The 8,428-nt window shown below is 43.6% G+C and overlaps 1 non-coding gene across 1 annotated transcript; it reads right to left on the bottom strand.

Annotated features, from left to right (window-relative positions):
- Nucleotides 1–427: 427 nt before the first annotated feature.
- Nucleotides 428–500, bottom strand: Trnaa-cgc (transfer RNA alanine (anticodon CGC)). The gene has a single exon. It is a non-coding gene; the product is annotated as a tRNA-Ala (tRNA).
- Nucleotides 501–8,428: the final 7,928 nt, after the last annotated feature.

Raw genomic sequence — 8,428 nt, 5'->3', positions numbered from 1 at the left:
CCTCGGGCATGGATGTGTATGATGGTCTTAGGTTAGTCAGGTTTAAGTAGTTCTAAGTTCTAGGGGACTGATGACCACAGATGTTAAGTCCCATAGTGCTCAGAGCCATTTGAACCATTTGAACCATTTGAATAAATAATACAATAATAAAACACAAGGACCGGTCACAGACGGTGATCCAGGAATCGACCTCTGAGAAGGTCCGGAAACAAACACTTTCGCGAGCGTTGAGATAGGCAGCCAAGAGTTGCATTCACTTCACAAGATGGTACGTCAGAGGAGGAGGAGGAGGATATTAGTGTTTAACGTCCCGTCGACAACGAGGTCACTAGAGACGGAGCGCAAGCTCGTGTTAGGGAAGGATGGGGAAGGAAATCGGCCGTGCCCTGAAGCGATTTAGGGAAATCACGGAAAACCTAAATCAGGATGGCCGGAGACGGGATTGAACCGTCGTCCTCCCGAATGCGAGTCCAGTGCGCTAACCACTGCGCCACCTCGCTCGGTGTACGTCAGACTAGTGACAGTCTAACGAATGACTAATGATAATCTTGCTGAAGCTTCCTGACGTCCAATAAACCAAATGCAAGAATGGAACAATACCCCAAAGCCGGAGACGGCGGTCTGCGTTTCGTCCCCAGAATACTATGTATAGAGCACCCGGAACGAGAAAGGAATCACTACCACCAGAGTAGAAGAATCACAGACGGCCTACAATCAAGAAAGCTTCAAAAGTACACGTCTTACCGGACAGCAGCGGCAAGGCGAGGAAACGTACACTGCCGTTACCCGCACTAACCCCCGGGGCAGGTAACTGGGCCGTTAGCTGCCACCAGGCAGGAAAATACTGCTGGTAGAACTTAACAACTGAATTGTAACAAGCTGAATGCAGTAAATAGTAATAAGAACACGAGGAAAGTTAATCAGATCCGCTTCACCCAAGCGCTCCACTCGCTACTCTTCGCCTCGGCGACACTACGAGCAGCAATGCGAACCCAAGTCACTGGAGAATCGCGACATGTCACAATGGTGGAGCTTTCTCTACTTCAATTGAAATGCACTCTTCTTAAAGCCTATAGGATCTGGTTTACGACAGGCTCGTGTACCCTCGTGACCACAGCCCTTCCATCCGGCAGTCCATCCGCCAGCGGTCACAGCGTGTTCTTGCACTGCACGGACCTTGCTCCTCCTGAGTCTCCAACCGAATTGCCCGCTCACACGATACGGAAAAACAACGAAGTCACCCCAAAGACAGGACAACAGTTACTACATATCGATAACCGCCGCTGGTGCCACTAGAGGACAGTCAACATTTGCGAAACCAAGTGGCGCCAGTCAACACGAGAAGAAGACAAACAACCGCAACCATGGCAACTAAAAGATACCATCTGGCTTCCAGCAGAGGGCGGAAACCTACAAACAGCAGCAACGCGAGCCGCAGAACGGCTCACTGCTGTAGTTACCTTTTTTCCCCGCTATGATGAAACGGGGTGCAGAGATCGCTTAGATGATGGTTGACTGTGTTAAAATGCTGCGTGATGTGATGAAATATGTCGTAGGGCCTAGCAAGATTAATTAACTAATAATAACAAACAATTTAGACTGCTCATCCAAGAAAAACGACGAAAATTCCATATGATGGTACACCGATGGCGCGTAATCGTCATGTCACCGAACGTATTGTCCCCAGCGGAATTATGTTGCTGAAACATGTAATCAACTTGTACAGAGAATTAGTGTTATACTCGTAAGGTACATATTCAATTAATAGTAAGTCATTTCAGTTGTAAGATTAATATTGATAATTAAAACTAGAAACATGGAGTTGTTACATGCATCTGGACAGAAGAAAGAGTATGTAGGAAATAGGACTCCAAGAAACTTGCTTTCCTTAATCAAGAAAGAACAATTTTTTCCATCGACTCTAGCACATCGAGTTCAAGGATATACATATCACTCTATATGCTACATAATCAAATTATTGTACCAGTCTTAACGGGAGGTAAGGAAAGGATAAGAACTTTATTTCAATTTTTATAGTAATGTGTCACGTCACCAAAAACTTACATGAGGCTACAATTAAAAACTCCTTTAAGACATACGTACACATACTCTGACTAAATTATTTTACGATGATTCCTCGTCCTGAGAACAAACGGCATTGTAGACGTATAGTAAAATGTACCAATGTCTCTGTTATAGACCTCACAAATCAGAAATGTACGATACGTAATAATCTCTCGACTGTTAAAAGTCTCAAGGTCAGCTACAGTGTCTACTTTAGTACCAAGTACTACAGCCACTGTAACCCAACCATTACCATGTCGATTAGCGTCTGCGTGTGTGACATTCAATACGCATCCGCAAAAGACTGTAGGGCCATACAAAATCACTTGGGCACCTACTCCATTCTTCGTACTAATAGCAATATTATTGACAGCTTTATATGCTGTTATGCACACATCGGAAAAAGTATTGCATCACCTTGGTTACGAGGGTTCCGGAATCTGCACAGAAAATTGTAATAGAGATCGACATAAACATCATTTCCACCCTTTTTATTTCTCACGAAAACCACACATTGCATGTTGTACCAAAATACAGCGAGACCTTCACATGAGGTGGTCCTGATTGCTGTACACACTGGTACCTCTAATACCCAGTAGCACGTCCTTTTGCATCGATCATCGATGCATGCCTGTATTCGTCGTGGCAAGTTCATCAAGGCACTGTTGCTCCAGATTGTCTCACTCCTCAACGGCGATTTGGTGCAGATCCTCAGAATGGTTGATGGATCACGTCGTCCTTAAACATCCCTTTGTAATCTAACACAGGCATGTTTGATAGGGTTCACATCTGGAGAACATGCTGGCCATTCTAGTCGAGCGATGCCGTTATTCTGAAGGAAGTCATTCACAAGATGTGCACGATGGGGTAGCGAATTGACGCCATGAAGACGAATGCCTCGCCAGTATGCTGCCATTATGGTTGCACTATCGGTCGGAGGATGGCATTCACGTAATATACAGCCGTTACGGCGCCTTCCATGACCACCAGCGACGTACGTCTGCTCCACATAATGCCACCCCAAAAAGGCAGGGAAACTCCACCTTGCTGCACTCGATGGACAGTGTGCCTAAGCTGTTCAGTCTGACCGGGTTGCCTCCAAACGTTTCTCCGACGGCTGTCTGGTTGGAGGCATACGCGACAGTAATAGGTGAAGAGAACGTGATGTCAATTCATTCGGCACGTTGTTGGGCCCATCTGTATAGCGCTGTATGGTGTCGTGGTTGCGAAGATCTACGTCGGAAGTGAAGTTGCGCATCAGGCAGCCTAATGCTCACAGTTTCAGTCGTAAGACGAGGTCCTGTGGCTGTTCGAAAAGCATCATTCAACATTGTAGCGTTGCTGTCAGCGTTCCTCCGAGCTGTAATCTGTAGGTAGCGGTCATCCACTGCAGTAGTAGCCCTTCGGCGTTCTGAGCGAGGCATATCATCGACACTTCCTGTCTCGGTGTACCTCCTCCATTTGCGAACGACATCGCTTTGGTTCGCTCCGAGCCGCATGGACACTTCCTTTGTTGAGAGCCCTTCCTGGCACTTACTAACAATGCGGTCGCGATAGAACCACGGTATTAACCGACTAGGAATGATTGAACTACAAACAACAGGAGCCGTGTACACGCTTCCTGGTGGAATGAATGGAACTGATTGCTGCTGGACCCCCAACGTCTAATAGGCGCTGATCTTGCATGGTTGTTTATATTTTTGTGCGGGATTAGTGACATCTCTGAATAGTCAAAGGGACTTTGTCTATTATATAATAACTACAGTCAACGTCTATCTTCAGGAGTTCTGGGAACCGGGGTGATGCAAAACTTTTTTTTGATGTGTGTATATGGTGAGCACGGAAGACGGCCCATTTATTTCGTGAATGGTTATTGATATCGAAACGCGTTTTTTGGCTAATATTAGAGCGTTGAGGGACACGTAGGTCTTCCTTTGCTTAATGTTTTCTGCCTCAGGTGTCAATTGAGATACTGAAGTAAGTAAGTTTTTTTAAATGGTACCGTACTCTTTTTATGACTGTATTCGATAGGACTTGAGAAGACAGTTACAATGCTATACCTCTTTTTAATACTGACGTTCAAACACGTCGTAAAAAAATCGACAAATGTTGTAGAATGTGAGAGAATGGTGGCCGGAATCGGCATTTGCAGTGCAAACACTGTCATGCGGGCCTCTCGGACCGGGAAGTCTAGTTTTATACCGCAAGGATGTCAGAGTTACGAGAATAAAGCGTTATTTCTCCTTGAACCAACATGACGTAGATGCAGGTTCACATACGAATGTTGCATATCGAAATACGACTGAAGCTGGAATCAAGCGTATCACAATGGGCTTAGGAAAACTATTTCACATCTGTGTATCTTCCCAGATTTAAGTAAGCTGAAACAGAGAAATAAACTTTTCTTTCTTCAAAATAAAGAGATCTTATATGCTGCAGCTACTGTATTAAATATCTAAATGCTAGAAGAAAGCTTTCACCTATGTTTTCATGTACATGGCTGCGTGCTTCTTAGAGATAATATACATGCTGTCGGACAACTGTGTCTCCCTACACTGCCCTAAATTATATTGTAAAGGCTTCATTCGTTGAACTAAACATTTTCTTAAAAATAGTTTGGTGGCTACCCGTAAACCGCTAAGTAAATCTTCTTTTTTGCCAAACGTCGTGTCATCCTTAACGTAAGCACGTAATGACAGTGTTACCAGCGCCATGCAGACACGCTGTCGACTTATTTGAAATACAATCCCATTTGGTACACAGTTAACTGAAATTCACAATTTACTAACAATGATTTGATGTCCACCCAAATCACATATCATAAGTTTTGACCACCAAAAAATTACTTCATCCTCTATTTAAGCACGTGTTCAAACTGTCGACCATGGACTAAAAAGCATATTTACAATCGTCGTTCGAAAGAACGATGAACAGAGCATGTACTGGCGATTGCACGACACATGTCGTCTGGCGTAGTTGGAGCTTCGTCATACGCTGCATATTCGAGTGCTCTCCACAGAAAGAAATCAAAAGAAGGCAAATCGGGGGACCTCGCAGGCCACCTGGCAATAGAATTTCGTTCTAACCAACGTCCACGTAAGTTCTTATTCAGTATCTGCGTTGCAACATGGGACGAGTCAGCTGGTCAACTGTCGTGTTGCAGATACATGCATTATCGATTATCCGGAAGCATCTACTCTTGTTTCTAGTTAGTCCGAAAGTGTGCGTACGCACGTCCATTTAGAACGCCCAAGATGAAGTAAGGTCCCATAACGTAATTTCCAGTGATGCCCCAACACATGTTTACGCTCGAAGGCCGTTGGTGTTGTACCTGACAAAGCCAGAGTGGATTTTCGGCTGTGCAGTAGTGCATGTTATGCAAACTTACATTAGCGTGGTTAATAAACGTTGCTTCATCGGTTCAGAGCACACGTCGTAAGAATGTTATAGTAGGACCACATTTTTGGCTTTCTGATAGATGGCACTGTAATAGTCACAAACATATGGCTTACAATTTTAGACGAACAGTTGGTAAGAGTTAGGTTTTTCAAATTAAAATACAGAACGGCGGTACGCGTGAACATTTTATTTTGTTTGTTCCAAGGTGAAACACGTAGCTTTGTGAAATTATCATTTCTGAGAAGGCATGCTGTTACAGCGTGATTCTCTGTAAATACCACATTAATGCAATAAATGCTCAAAATAACGCCGTCAACCTCAATGCATTTGGCAATACGTGTAACGACATTCCTCTCAACAGCGAATAGTTCGTCTTCCATAATGTTCGCACATGCAATGACAATGCGCTGACGCATGTTGTCAGACGTTGTCGGTGGATCACGTTAGCAAATGTCCTTCAACTTTCCACACAGAAAGAAATCCGGGGACGTCAGATCAGGTAAACGTGCGGGCCATGGTATGGTGCTTCGACGACCAATCCACCTGTCATGAAATATGCTACTCAATACCGCTTCAACCGCACGCGAACTATGTGCCGGACATCCATCATGTTGGAAGTATATCGCCATTCTGTCATGTAGTGAAACATCTTGTAGTAACATCGGTAGACCATTACGTAGGAAATCCGCATAAATTGCACCATTTAGATTGCCATCGATAAAATGGGGGCCAATTATCCTTCCTCCCATAATGCCGCACCATACATTAACCCGCCAAGGGCGCTGATGTTCCACTTGTCGCAGCCATCGTGGATTTTCCGTTGCCCGATAGTACATATTATGCCGGTTTACGTTACTACTGTTGGTGAAGACGCTTCGTCACTAAACAGAACGCGTGCAAAATATCTTTTATCGTCCAGTAATTTTTCTTGTGCCCAGTGGCGGAACTCTACACGACGTTCAAAGTAGTTGCCATGCAATTCCTGGTGCATAGAAATATGGTACAGGTGCAATCGATGTAGATGTAGCATTCTCAACACCGACGTTTTTGAGACTCCCAATTCTCGCGCAATTTGTCTGCTACTGATGTGCGGATTAGCCGCGACAGCAGTTAAAACACCTACTAGGGCACCATCGTTTGTTGCAGGACGTGGTTGACGTGTCACATGTGGCTGAACACATCCCGTTTCCTCAAATAACGTAACTAGCCGGTGAACGGTCTGGACACTTGGATGATGTCGTCCAGGATACCGAGCAGCATACGTAGCACACGCCCGTTGGGCTCTGAGCACTATGGGACTTAACTTATGACGTCATCAGTCCCCTAGAACTTAGATCTACTTAAACCGAACTAACCTAAGGACATGACACACATCCATGCCTGTGGCTGGATTCGAACCTGCGACCGTAGCGCCTAGAACCGCTCGGCTACACACCCGTTGGGCATTTTGATCACAATAGCCATACATCAACACGATATCAACCTTTCCCGCAATTAGTAAAAGGTCCATTTTAACACGGGTAATGTATCAGGAAGGAAATACCATTCACGCTGGCACAATGTTACGTGATACCACGTACTAATTCGTTTGTGACTAATACAGCGCTATGTATCACAAAGCGAAAAAAGAGGTCCAACTAAAACATTCATATTTCTTAACGTACTACACGAATATGTAATAAAAATGAGGGTTGCTATGTAAAAAAGCGCAGTTGATATCTGTTTGACCTATGGCAGCGCCATCCAGCGGGCCAACCATAGGTCCATCTGTTTTCCCCCTTCAAGCTAGATGAGTATCGTTTTTTGTAGTTTTTTCGTTTGATGCTTATTTCGAGATATTTGGCCCGGTCACTATCAATGGACAACACACATATATATATATGTGTGTGTGTGTATGTGTGTGTGTGTGTGTGTGTGTGTGTGTGTGTGTGTGTGTGAGTGGGTGGGTGGTGGGGGGAGGGGTACGCGTTGGAAAAGACGCGGATATATTATATGAATGGCCATAACAAAAGCAAGAAAGTCTATGGAAAAGCAAGAAAAGTGATACCAATCAAAGGACTAATTAATAATTATCTTATAACGATTCGCTTTCAGCATCTGCACATCTACTATAGTCACGTTAGCAATGTATTCCCTCCCTTTTCTGTATTTCTTTGCACCCTGGAACTGTGTTTTCTGGGGCACGGTTGTTTGCCCCATCCTATAAATGGGGTGGAAAAGATAACAAAAACAAGAAAGTTTGTGGAAAACAAATACAATGACACCACTCAAAGGAATAATTAATAAGTTCCTGGTAACAGATCACATTCAACAAGGAGAGAGTTTATTGTGTCTATTGCTCTTCTATAGAGTGTATTATAATTTACTGCCAAAATTCTGACTTGACATTAGAAGTAGTCTTGCACTGGATGTGTTCAGGGTTGTTCACTCACGCTTGTGATTATATTTTGTAAAAGTTAAGTAATCACTACTACTCGAATTAACATTCGTGCAACTTTCATATGATATTTCATTTATAGATATTTCATTATATTTATAGATATTTCATTTATAGATACACCGTTATTTTAAGTTCTCATATACGTTGTCATCGATGTTAACCTTTGTTGGCTACCGATGAAGTCATGCAGCAGGCGAGGGGCTGAGCATCCCCTTTACAACGTGTAAAGATATGTCGCTGTTTAACTGTTGTCAGAAGTGTCTTCCTACACTTGTCAGTACTTCGCTCGTCACCTCTTCTAATTACATAAAAAACGTTCCGTTTTATTATTGTTATTATATATACATACTTTACTGCTGACGCAAATCCTATATTATTGTAGCTTATTACTTTCTGAGGACAATATATTTTTTTTCCTTGCATTCCAGACATATGGTCTGATGATGCCCTATATAATTGGTTCAAATGGCTCTGAGCGCTATGGGACTCAACATCTGAGATCATCAGTCCCTTAGACTTAGTTGT

The sequence above is a fragment of the Schistocerca serialis genome, chromosome 8 (genome assembly GCF_023864345.2).
Source record: "Schistocerca serialis cubense isolate TAMUIC-IGC-003099 chromosome 8, iqSchSeri2.2, whole genome shotgun sequence".
Lineage (NCBI taxonomy): Eukaryota > Metazoa > Arthropoda > Insecta > Orthoptera > Acrididae > Schistocerca > Schistocerca serialis.
Note: the sequence above shows the minus strand (reverse complement) of the source record. Positions and strands in the feature narration are given on the sequence as shown.